The sequence below is a fragment of the Chiloscyllium plagiosum genome, unplaced genomic scaffold, assembly GCF_037043375.1.
Source record: "Chiloscyllium plagiosum isolate Xiang-an unplaced genomic scaffold, Cpla_swu_hap1 HiC_scaffold_51, whole genome shotgun sequence".
NCBI classification, from domain to species: Eukaryota; Metazoa; Chordata; class Chondrichthyes; order Orectolobiformes; family Hemiscylliidae; genus Chiloscyllium; species Chiloscyllium plagiosum.
In genome coordinates, this window is record NW_028270189.1 from 41,014,657 (window position 1) to 41,028,391 (window position 13,735).

The 13,735-nt window shown below is 41.2% G+C and overlaps 2 long non-coding RNA genes across 2 annotated transcripts in view; one reads left to right on the forward strand and one right to left on the reverse strand.

Annotated features, from left to right (window-relative positions):
- The window catches only part of LOC148135220 (uncharacterized), a 580,459-nt gene that overhangs the window by 318,031 nt on the left and 248,693 nt on the right, over nt 1-13,735 (reverse strand). The gene's annotated exons all lie outside the window — the stretch shown is intronic.
- Nucleotides 236-6,616, forward strand: LOC148135226 (uncharacterized). Its single transcript, XR_015755426.1, has 2 exons — nt 236-1,042; nt 3,970-6,616. It is a non-coding gene; the product is annotated as an uncharacterized LOC148135226 (long non-coding RNA).

Here is a 13,735-nt window from a genome sequence, read left to right on the forward strand (position 1 = left end):
TGGATACTGCAAGTCTCTGTCGCACTCAAAATAACATGTAATTCATACTAAACATTTCAAAATTCAATTTAGGCAACTGAATACAGAGCGTGTCCAAAGTGATTATATTTAGAATATTCAATTAGAAGTTAACTCCCTTTAATCCTACATTCCACCACAGCAGATAAAGCTAAAAAGAACTTCAATAATATTATTAGCCAACAAAATGAATGACTTTATTTTTGCTGTTGTGGGATATAAATGAATTAATGTTATTTCTGCAAGTATAAATTCTGATACAGAATGGGAATGAGAAAATACATATTCAGCAAAAAGAAAGCATGAGACGTGAATACAGAACAATGGTGGATATATGGGCAAACAGGAAAGCATCTGTTTCCCCCTTACACGGGGACACAGGAACAAACCCTAATCAAAGAGGTCAAAGTGGCCTCTGGATGGAAATAGATGCTGATAGAAGAAAAGATATGCCTAATCAATAATCTATAATAGACTGACGTCAAACACCCTTATGGGAGTCAGAGATAAGAGTTTGTCACGGACAAAACAGGATAAACAGAAGTTGTGGGATAGGTCTTAAGGAAATGAGTGACGTAAGCGAAGCAGGGAACAAACAATGGAATAAGGAAAAATATGGGGATTCAAACTGTATAAATTTCGAGAGTTTGTTGGATTTGGTGTGCAGTTTGTCATTACCTTACCTGGTAATGAGACAGGGCACCCACCTATAGGTGTACAAATAAATGGCGGATTCAGATATTTGTCTCGGACTGAAATTATTAAAGTGAGTGAGCTTTTGTTTCTCACAATTGGGGGCTCGTGTCCGGGATTTTCTTCCATCACCGGGGGAGTGGCTGGCCTTGGACACTGGGAAGACGCGTCCCGTTCCCCATTGAGGAGCGGTCTCGTGTCCCGGTTTGGTCTGCTCCCTTGGGTGACTGATGTGAATCCTATAAGAGAGACATCTGAATCAGACAGTGATAGGAGCTCGATAGAAAATACGGTGACAAAAGGGGCCAGGCAACTCTGTGCACAGACCAAGGTAAGAAAATTGACTTTTAAGTATTGCCTTGGTGGCCGGGATTGAGTTTTAGTAGTTAATAAGGGACTAACGAAGGAACTCAATATGGCTTGCGCTTTGGGTAAGAAAAAAGCCTCCGGGGAAACAAAGTAAGGAAAAGACAATGGAAATGGAGGCGGGGTCCCTTACAACATTCCTCCGGAAAGTCCTTTGGGCAGGATGTTGTGGAAATTGGCAAAATAATACTTGTGCAAGGGAGAAAGATGATTAAATATTGTTGCTTTGTATGGACTAAGGACTCCATTCTTCGTCCCGCTGTCTTCTGGCCAAAGTGCAGATCGGACGAAGACTGGGTTTGTGAATATCTGAGTTTATATGTCAATGTGCGAGAGAGAGAATGAAAAGAGCTGTACAGCTGGTAGGAAGTTTAACCCTTTGTGATTTGGTTTGAGTGAACATTTGTTTGTTGGTGATTGAATGTTTGTGTTTTATTCCCTGGAGCTTGAGTTCCAGGACTGTTTTGAATCTGATTTTTGTTATGGAAATTTAACATGATTTCTTTTAAGGTTAAGGATTCTATTGTGATTATGAAGAAAAAAAAAGGAATGATAACTCCTGTTCTTTTTACAGATCATGACTGCCTTACTATCAGTTTCTAACTAATCTCTTTTATCTTTACATAAAAGCGATTTATGGAGGACAGTTGAAGTTTCAGTTCAACATTAGATTGTAGTAAAAGCAAAATTCTATGGTTAATATCTGTGACCTTGGATTTAGCCATTGTTCATGCATTAGAAGTTTTTTTTTAAAAAAACTTGAGTAGACAAATTCTTTTAAGGCAAGTTCTGATTATTTTACGACTTATAGTATTGTAATTGAGCAATGATTGGTCAGGACTATTTAAGGAAACTAATTCTGGATCTAAATTAAAGGACTAAAACTGGGTAATTACAGTGAATTGCAAAATTGGGAACTGTATGCATTTTGCATTTTGACTATTAAATACTGAAGAAATGAACGTAAATATATATAAATATATTTATACGTTAGGAACAGGCTTTGAAGGTTAGTCAAGCATGAATTGATGAATTGGTGTTTGAAGTTATGGGGAGCTAGAAATATTGCAATATTTCTTTAAAAAAAAGAAAAAGGGGAAAAACGTAACGACTTATCCCCTTTGGGAGGTATCCATAGGGGACAAAGAGATTGGGTTTGTAAGTGCCCCCCTCACCAGTGGGGAGGTCAGAACATTTAAAAAGGAAATGGAGGTCCTGGTTGAGGATCCGGTGGGGTTGTCTGAACAAATTGTTCAATTTTTGGGGCCCAGTCTGTATACCTGGGCTGAATTAATGTCTATTTTGAATATATTATTTACTGGGGAGGAAAGGGGACTTGTACGAGGAACTGCCATTAAAATATGGGACAGGGAACACCCGATTGGAGATGGGGATGCTGGACAGGGAGAGATGAAGTTTCCCCTCAGAGACCCCCAGTGGGAAAACCAAAACCCGGAGCATAGAGACGAAATGAGGGAATTGAAAGACCTGATTCTAAAAGGAATAAGGGAGGCAGCTCCGAAGTCACAGAATTTGATTAAAGCCTTTGAAATTAGACAGGAGAAAGATGAGACTCCCTCAGCTTTCTTGCAAAGATTAAGGGACTCAATGCGGAAATACTCTGGAATGAACCCTGAGGACCCAGTGGCACAGGGTCTTTTGAAAGTACATTTTGTGACAAGAGCATGGCCAGACATACAGAGAAAGATACAGAAGATAGAAGGATGGAGTGAAAAACCATTCGATGAATTGTTGAGAGAGGCACAGAAAGTGTTTGTAAAGAGGGAGAGGACAAGGGGAACATTTGATAGAGGGTTTGAGCGACAGGGGCAGAGATGGAAGTCGCTACAGGAAGGATGCTATTATTGTGGAAAGATAGGGCATTTTAGGGAAAGATAGGGAGTGTCCTGATCTACAAAGGGAAGAAAAGGCAATTCCGCTTATGAATTATGATGAAGAATAGGGGTGTCAGGGGTTCCTGCCCTCGGGGGCCCACCAGGAACCCTTGATAAACTTGAAGGTGGGACCGTGTAGGGAGGAGGTAATCTCCCTAGTAGATACGGGGCAGCACGGTCATCGCCGAATTTTAAACCAAAGAAAGTAGAAATGTTTACACGGTCAATTACTGTTTCGGGGGTGAAAGGGGAAGGATTTACTGTTCCAGTATTTGAACCTATGATGATAGAAGGTCCTAAGGATAGGATCACAGGGGAACTGCTGTATATCCCTGATATAGGAAGTAACTTACTGGGGAGAGATTTAATTATCCTTTTAGGACTGGAGATTGGAATTCAGGAAGAAGAATTAGTTGTACAACTGGCAATATTGACAGAGGATGCAGAGAGAGAGATAGACCCTATAGTATGGGCTAGAGAAGGGAATCGTGGAAAACTACAGATCCCTCCCCTTTTAATAAATTTAAAACGGAAAGGGGACGTTGTCTGTGAACGACAATATCCTATTTCCATAGAAGGTAAACGGGGACTGCAACCAGTAATTGAGGGACTGATTAGAGATGGTTTGTTGGAGCCATGTATGTCTCCTTATAATACCCCAATTCTACCAGTGCGGAAATCTGATGGAACTTATCGATTGGTGCAGGATTTGAGAACATTAAATCGAATAGTACAGATCAGGTACCCAGTGGTGCCAAACCCCTACACGTTATTAAGTAAGATCCCTCATGATCACAAATGGTTTAGTGTGATAGATTTAAAGGATGCCTTTTGGGCTTGTCCCTTGGCGGAGGAAAGATTTGGGACTATCCCCCTATGAAATCTTATTTGAATTACCTTATCTGGGAACACAGGGAGAATTGCCAATTCCCGAAACTAAAGATTTGTTTTTAAAGAAGTATATTCTGGGCTTGTCCTCCTCTTTATCTTTCCTCAGAAAACAGGGTCTATTGGCACAGACTCCGCCCCTTGAATTTGCTGTTCATCCCATCCGGCCAGGAGATTGGGTCTTAATAAAATCATGGACAGAGACTAAGCTGCAGCCAGACTGGGAAGGGCCGTACCAGGCTCTTTTGACTACCGAAACGGCAATAAGGACGGTGGAGAAAGGCTGGACTCACTACATTCGGATCAAAGGGCCAGTGGACCCTCCAGTTGAGGAAGAAGTCTGGACAGCCAAATCAACACAAGACCCGCTGAAACTCAGACTAAAGAGACTTTGAGTAATTGACTATACAGTGGCGATGCGGGCGCGGGATTATTTCTGTAAGATTGTATATTAAGCCTTTTTGTGTTTTAGCATAATGATCAGAATACTGGGAATGCTTAGAGTTATGATGCTAGCCCTCTTGGTATAAGGATTTTGTCACATATCATTTTCATATGTATTATTAATGGTTCCTGAGTCTGATAATCCACAAGTAATAGACACTGATATATGTAGCTTAGTAAATTGTGGGAATGTAGCTAATCAGAGACAATACCGCAACTCAGAGATACATCTTAAGTCCTATGGGGATGGCCTCGGGGATGGTACCTGGTATAATGGTCTTGTCACAATTCACCGGGCCCCCTTCCGACCAGCACGCGATTGTCCCAATAAAAAGTGTAACCCCATATATTTAACGATAAGAAAAACCACATGGCACGGAGCGGTTTTGGGAGGTGGCACTTATGAGGTACAATTAAATGAAACATTTGGGATTGAAATGAAAGCAAATAGGAAGGTGTTTGTGGGCTGTTGTTTTCGAATTAGCATAGGACAGGGAAAAATGGGTAGAATTACTGGGTAATGAGATACAACCTTTCACTCCTCCCAATGATCCTACAGTAGTAAAAATTATAGAGGTAAAGGATTTGAAACAGACCATCGAGATAGAGACTGGGTACGGGGATACAAATGCCTGGGTTGAATGAGTAAAGTATACTGTAAAAAGTCTGAACAAAAGCAATTGCTATGCATGTGCCTCCGGTAGGCCAGTGGCCCAGGTGGTTCCCTTTCCACTCGGGTGGAAGCGAGACAGGAAGGGCATGAAATGTATGATAGCCCTGTACCAGGATGAGACTGCATGGAATGATAGGAATTGTACCTCCCTATCTCTGATGTTCCCTCCCTTGGAGGAGAAAGATGCAAAAGTTCCCCCCACATTTTCCGCCGCAGTTGGAAATCACACGTCATGTGTGCACAGGCGAGGTACAAGTCGGTCGAGACATTTGGGGGAGCTGAAATTATGTACAGAGATTAAGAATGTTACCGAAACGAAGAAGGGAGGGAACTACTCAGCATTAAAGGTTCCCCGAGCGGATCTGTGGTGGTACTGTGGAGGAAAAATATTGAGACCCACCCTACCTCCGGATTGGAGAGGGACATGCGCAATTGTACAATTGGCAATTCCATTTACCCTGGCATTTGAGAAGGAAAAGATAGTAGGGAAAAAGGGAAGGGGTAAGAGATTACTGTTAGATAATTCTTTTGATGACAGGATTTATCTCGATTCGGTAGGAGTCCCGAGGGGAGTACCTGAATTCAAAGCTCGTAACCAGATTGCAGCAGGCTTTGAGTCCGCTCTCTTTTGGTGGGCAACAACTAATAAAAATGTAGACTGGATAAATTACATTTTTCATAATCAACAGCGATTTATAAAATTATACAAGAGAGGCGGTTAAAGGAATATCAGAACAGCTTGATGCGACAAGTAGGATGGCATGGGAAAACAGAATAGCCCTTGATATGATTTTAGCAGAGAAAGGGGGTGGTGGTTTTTATCCTTACTTCCCTGATAGTAGTAATCGGGGTATTGGTGGCCATTGGCTGTTGTATCATACCCTGTATACGAGGGCTCACCCACAGGCTGATTGAAACAGCCTTGATGAAACGAATGCCCCTGAGGGGACATTTGACAGAGGAACTTTATCAACTAAATAATAAGGAGATGAGTGAGACTAAGATGGATGAAATCTCTGAAATGATGCTTGCGAATTTTGGGAACAATGTTTAAAAAAAAGAGACAAAAATGCAGAAGATAACAGATAGTAATGAAAAGAAAAAGGGGAAATTGTGGGATATAAATGAATTAATGTTATTTCTGCAAGTATAAATTCTGATACAGAATGGGAATGAGAAAATACATATTCAGCAAAAAGAAAGCATGAGACGTGAATACAGAACAATGGTGGATATATGGGCAAACAGGAAAGCATCTGTTTCCCCCTTACACGGGGACACAGGAACAAACCCTAATCAAAGAGGTCAAAGTGGCCTCTGGATGGAAATAGATGCTGATAGAAGAAAAGATATGCCTAATCAATAATCTATAATAGACTGACGTCAAACACCCTTATGGGAGTCAGAGATAAGAGTTTGTCACGGACAAAACAGGATAAACAGAAGTTGTGGGATAAGTCTTAAGGAAATGAGTGACGTAAGCGAAGCAGGGAACAAACAATGGAATAAGGAAAAATATGGGGATTCAAACTGTATAAATTTCGAGAGTTTGTTGGATTTGGTGTGCAGTTTGTCATTACCTTACCTGGTAATGAGACAGGGCACCCACCTATAGGTGTACAAATAAATGGCGGATTCAGATATTTGTCTCGGACTGAAATTATTAAAGTGAGTGAGCTTTTGTTTCTCACACTGTCACTCAAAGTCTCTCTCACATTACAAAATAACATACCATTTCTAATCTGCGTTTCTAAATTCAGTTTCGGCAACCTAATATAGAGCATGTCTAAAGTGATTATGTTCAGAATGTGAGTGTATGTCACTAAACAGTTTGGACCCGGAGATTAGAAGCGCCTCCTTACATTGCAGAATGTCTCTCCCTGCATCTTTTTTTCAAATTGCTCCGACACTAAAGTGCACAGTAAAGGAAAGCTGTGTGCCTGAGAAACAAAATGTGAGTCCGCAGTGATACATAACACCGAGGTACACTTTTGAAAGAGCATCTAATGAACTAGAACAAGACAGTCCATAAGTTTTTTTTTAAATCCTCAACGTCTAAACCATTGCATGTAACAGTCTGGGTACATCAGGAATGTTTGGTTAAGTTAGAGAGTATTACAGTAATAATTACCACGAATGTAGGTTATAAACAGTACTTTTCTCTGCTCACTGATAGCTCTGACAGGGCAGTTAACTCATAAAAATCAGCAAAAATTCGCTGTTACACTACACCAGTGTTAACCATGTATAAAGGGCCCACTCAGTTTTAATGAGATACATGAATCAGAGAATGGTGTAACAAGTGATGTGAGTTTGAACCAATTCAAATTTGTTAATTTACTTTGAGATGATAACAAATGTTACTTCAATGTGGGATTTTGGATCCATTAACTTCATTTTCAGGAGCTTTAAAGATACTCAATAAACAGACTGACCTAACCAGAACGTCACTGCATTCAATGTCCTGTTTTCTGATAGTCATACAGTGAATGCTGTATTCAGTGACTTTCCTTTTAAAGGGAGAAATACCAAGTGAAATGCATCCATTGTGAGTAAATGGGAAAATATAGTTTGTTTGGTAGGATTTTCCTTTAGTTGATTCATTTTCCCTTTAATCGGCCAGATCCAATAGTTGGCAGCAATTAAGCTGACGACAGAAAAGGTCCTTGAGTTCCCAGTTTCATTTACTGGAAGCAGGTGGAGTTTCTGCAGTGGATCAAAGATATTTTGTCTCACGGTTGACCAGTTGGTGGAAAGCCAACTGCAAACTATAACCACCGCCTCCGCAGAAACACATCTACTCAGCAGCAATGCTGGAGAAAAGTTTATTTTCAGTTGTGTAACTTGGAGAACTAGTCCCTCCTCTCATTGAAGGAAATATTCGCAGAGTCTCAGACACAACCTTAACATCAACAGTTCATTCAAGGATCACTACAGCACTGTTTAGTATTGAGAAAAACTGATCAATAGTCATAGAGTCATGTAGTGATACAGCATGGAAACAGACCCTTCGGTCCACCCAGTCCATGCCAGTCCTAATCCCAAACTAAACTAATCCCACCTGTGTGTACTTGGCCCATATCCATCCAAACATTTGATATTCATTTACTTATCCAAATATCTTCTAAAGGTTGTAAATATCCACCACCAAATCATCCCACACACAAACCATTCTCTGTGTCTCTGATAACCTTTTTAAAATTTTTCTCCTTTCATTGGAAAAACATGTTCCCTATTGTTGAAATCCCCCACCATAGGGAAAATACACCAATGTCTGGGTCAAAAATTGAAAACAATCCCAGCTCCAAACATTTACAAAATATCACTATGGATCTTCCTCGAATCCAAAAAAGATTGTCCCCTTTGATCAATGATTTATAAAATTTACTCGCGTATCTACTATGATAGACGTTTTCAAATAACTTCTTAGGTGCAAATTTTTTTCACATCAATCGGATTAAAGTAACATTTCGTGCGCTACCCCCACACACTAAAAAACAAGTTTGTTAACACAAATTGCTGTGAGGAAGTCTACGATGGATTCTTTTATCAAACAAAATCATTTCCAATGTTGTGAGAGCTCGTCTATCTTTTGTGCAATGGTCTGAATTTTAAGTTGTGTCTGACTGCAGATGAAATTGGCTGATCTGGGTAAAAGTACAGTTTGTGCCTTTCGCATTGTGAATGTATATTGCTGACTTTAGTTGAATAAAGAGATGTTGTTCCAGCATCGTCTGGCACCATTAATTTCCACATCACTAACCGTAGGGTCAGGTGTAGTTTATTGATATGTGATATTTTTGAAACGAAAGCTTCGTACATTCCCAGTATGAATCGTGTCAATTAGAGCCATTCACCTTTCCACTCATGGCTTTATAAACTTATATGAGGTCACCCCCCCCCCCCCCCCCCCGAACTCTCACCCTCCAGTGACAAAAGTTACAGTCTATCTGGATTTCCAACATGATTCTGTTCCCTCACATTCTGCTGTGAAAGATCCTCCTGCCACCCCAGATCCACAGACAGTATCCCTTGTTCCTAGTTCAAAGAAATGAAAGGAACTTCTCCCACCATATTGTTCAATTTTAGTTGGCTTCAAACACTATCACAAATAAATGTTCATGTCATTGCTGATTTTTGGGAGAATTCCGTGTACACAGTATCTGCTGAAATACCTGTAGTACCATCCTGAATCTGGTTCGCAGATTCATCTGTTGCTCACAAACGCATCCAGACATCAGGGAATAGTGAACATCGCCCACCCCCACCCCTCCACCCTTCCCCTCTGTACTTTGCACTTTGTGAAATCCGTGTTGTCAATAATCAGTTAAAAGAAAGATTTTTCAAAACTTTCTTAATTCATGTTGCTGATCTTGGCTGAATAAAGGTATGTTGCTGTCAGCATTTCTGGTGAACATGTCTGCATTTTTTTCATGTCAGTTTACAATGATATTAAGTCAAGAATAGTCAAAATGTCCTGAGGAACAACGTTTAGAAATGGGCCTATTAGCTCCTCAGGGCTGGACCAACTGTTTGAATATTGATACAGTTCTGCCCCTACTTTTTCCCCATAAGCCAGGATTTACAGCATTGGAGATCATATCGATGTTGATAATGGATTAGACCCTACACAATGTTCCCGAATGTTTACAGTGCTATCACCTGCACGGTTATGGACAACATGCTATAAATGGGGTGTTGGCTGGAAGGCTCTATCTTCACGTGATACAGGTGCGATGGGCGAAGTGATCTCTCTCTGTCGTGAAAACATCCTACTACTCGAAATTCATCTTTCCTACTTTGTCTCCAGGATGTTGCCTGGAATGGAGAATAGGTCGTACGAGGATAGGTTGAGAGTGCTAGGCCATTTCTCATTGGAAAGGCGAAGGAAGAGGGGTGACTTGATAGAGGTTTATAAGATGATCAGGGGAATAGATAGAGTAGACAGTGAGACAGTTTTTCCCCGAGTACAACAGACTGTTACAAGGGGACATAAATTTAAGGTGAAGGGTGGAAGGTATAGGGGGGATGTCAGGGGTATGTTCTTTACCCAGAGAGTGGTGGGGGCATGGAATGTGCTGCCTGTGGGAGTGGCAGAGTCAGAATCATTGGTGACCTTTAAGTGGCAATTGGATAGGTACATGGATAGATGCTTAAGCTAGGACAAATGTTCGGCACAACATCGTGGGCCGAAGGGCCTGTTCTGTGCTGTATTGTTCTATGTTCTATGTCTCGTTCAGAGCCTCCACTTCACATGATTCATACCGGAAATATTCCAAGCATTCGTTTCAGTGAGATCAATACACCCCACCTGATAGTCTGGCTAGTGTTGTGGAAATTAATGGTCTAATTAATGGTGCCAGATGATGCCTGGGACAACATCACTTTTTCAACTAAAGTCAGCAATATACATTAACAACGTGAAAGGCACAAACTGTACTTTTACCCAGGTCAGCCAGTTTCATCTGCAGTCAAACACAAAATTCAGACCATTGCACAGAAGATAGACGGGCCCTCACAACATTGGAAATGATTTTGTTTGATAAAACAGTCCATCATAGACTTGCTGAGAGCAACTCGTGAATATTGCTTGATTTCTTTTTGTGTGGGGTAACACATGAAATGTTACTGTATTCCGACTGATGTGAACCATTTGCACTTCAAGTTATTTGAAAAGCTCCTTCACAACAGATATGTGAGTAAATTTTAGAAATCATTGATCAAAGGGACAATTTTTTTTGGATTCCAGGAAGATCCATAGTGATATTTTGTAAATGTTTGGAGCTGTGATTGCTTTAAATTTTGAAATAAGACATTGGCATACAGTGCACAACTTCACAATTTGCTGTAACATGAAACTCGCAGCCACTGTGAACCTGGAAGGCGATGGTTCAGAATTTAACAAGGACCTAGCAAGGTTCGTGGAATGGACCAACAAATGATTCATGAAATTTAACAAAGGCATTTCTGAAATGATTAATTTAGCTAGGAAGAATGTCGAGACACAAATTCACATCTCTGTTTGCATTTCAATATACTATAAATTACTTTTCTATTATATCCTAAAATACTTGTGTCTTTGTTCATATTTAATACACTCTATCTTGTTCCGGAGCTAACACAGTTTCTTTATTTATTTCACTCAAGACTGTATGCTGTATTTTTGCCTCAGTATTGACCAAACTCGGTTTGGTGCCAGCTTATACCACTTGAGCTGCTTTTTCAGGAAGTGAATCTCTCCACCTGTTTTGTCAAAATAATCTGTTCATGCTTAGATCAAAATAAATCCTGTCAATATCATCCCAAATTCAGGCTCGGTTATTTTGTATTTATTCATTGGAAATGAACAGAATATGACCGGCCTGTTCTTAGTGGAGTGGGAGAGGGAGTTAAAGTGGTCAGCCACGGGACCGTGGGGTTGGTTGGCACGGGTGTCCCAGAGATGTTCTCTGAAATGATCCGCAAGTTAGTGTCCTGTCTCCCTGATGTAGAGGAGACCACAGCAGGTGGAACAGACACAGTGGATGACATTTGTGGAAGTATAGATAAATTTGTCCGGGATGTGGTAGGATCATTTGGGGCCTTGTCGGAGGTGAGGGGGGAGGTGTGGGCTGGTGGAGGGGCATGGACCTGACGAGGGAGTCGCGGAGGGAATGGTGTCTCCGGAATTCAGATAGGGGTAGGGAGGGAAATATACCCCGAGTGATGGGGTCTGTTTACAGGTGGTGGAAGCAGCGGAGAATGATATGATGTATGCGAGGTTGGTGCGGTGGAAGATGAGGGCCAGGAGGGCTCCCTGTTGCGATTGGAGGGTTGGGGTTCAAGGGCATCGTCAACGACATGGGAGGGGAAATTGCAGTCTTTGAAAAAGGAGGTTATCCGGGATGTTTTATGGTGGAACTGGTCCTCCTGGGAGCAGGTGCGGTGGAGGCAGAGGTATTGACAATAAGGGATGGCATTTTTACAGGAGGTTGGGTGGGAGGAATGTAGCCCAGGTAGCTGTGGGAGTCAGTGGGCTTGCAGTAAATGTTTAGTCGGTCACTGGAGATAGAGGTGGAGAGGTCTAGGAAAGGGAGGGAGGTGTCCGAGATGGTCCCTGTGAAGTTTAGGTCAGGGTGGAAGGCTTTAGTAAAGTTGATGAACTGTTCAATCTCCTTGTGCTAGCATGAGGTGGCGTTGATACAGTCATCAATGTAGCAGAGGTAAAGATGGGCAATGATACCGGTGTAGCTGTGGAAGATTGACTGTTCCACATATCTGACGAAGAGGCAGGCATAGCTGGGGTCCATACAGGTGTCCATGGCTACCCCTTTGTTTGGAGGAAGTGGGAGGATTGAAAGGAAATGTATTTGAGGTTGAGCATGTACTGCTTGGTTTGGCGTGACAGGAAGAAACGGAGGGCTTCGAGGCCTACATCATGGCGCTTGGATGTGTACGGGGCCTGGACATTCTGTTCTCTCTGGGGCTTAGCAATAGCATGCAGTTATTATGGAACTGAAAGTGCAATGGCTGGGAACTCGGAGAAACCAATGTTTAAGTCTTCTGCTTGAAGCACATTTTGACCAGAACATTTAAACACCACAAAGTTCACTGTAGGAAATGCCAGGGCTGCAACTTTTAATAATATTTGAAACTTTGTTAAAAATAGGGATTTTTAGTCATAGTTTCTGAAATAATCAAGAAAAGAATTAACCGTTAGAACAAGCTCTTTCAAAGAGAGAGGATTTGCAAAGATTGAAACCATACAGTGCTGTGCTTTATTTGAATTCAATGTCGGTCAGAGTTCGATACAGCCGAGGTGATCTCTCCATATATTGGTTCTGTTAATCTGACACACCAACATACCTGTCTGTACAAAACTGTATTATTTGTTTAGTTGATCAAAATTTAGGAAACAGATCAAACAGAATGTATTCGGCTGGGAAGGTGATGGATACAGAAGACAGAATCAAAACTGGGAACATTAAATCTGAAAAGAGAGTAACAAGTAGTACAAGATCAAAGACATGACAAGGTGCATGTCGATATGTCCCAGACGTTAGTGAATCGAATGAGCTTGTTAGATGGTCGAGAGACTCGTCCAATGATGTCCTGGAATCAGACCGCGAAACAGAGATCAAAAGGTCAATTTGCAAATGTCACTTCAATGTGATCGCTTCATACTCTGTGTCCTGATATAGGCCACATTGGCAGATGTTTCCGCGAGATTGCATCCCCTGGGTTTATTTTCTGATCAGAAGTGAGATGTGTGGCTTGCTGCTGGCACATAGAAACAGGAAGTTGTGTGCCAGCTGAGAATGATACATCAGGTGTTACTTTCCGTATTATCAGCACAAAGTCTTCCTGCCTCTGAGGGGGAACACACACTGACAGTGTCAAGAACAAACGGACAGATTGCTGTTGGTTTCAAAACTGTATTCAATTCCATTCCCATTTCCCAGAATGAAACAGAAGAGACACAAGATTATTTCAGCTAGAGTAAATTATCTGTCAGAGAAATAAGAAGAATTGTCATCGGGTGAAAGGAGCTAAATGACAATGTGTAGTTTCACTCCTAAACCTATGTTTAAAAGTAGAAAGCTTGAGGGAAGTTAATAAGTAAATCTAAGAGACAGCATTCATTAAAAGTTGGAATTGTAAGGTTTAAGCAATAAAATTCAGCATGGCTTTGGTGGAAGTGATATCATATCGGAAGTGGTTGATTCTGTTTTCCGGAGAGGCAATGAGATGTGACATCGGGTGTAAAAAGTGGATGTAA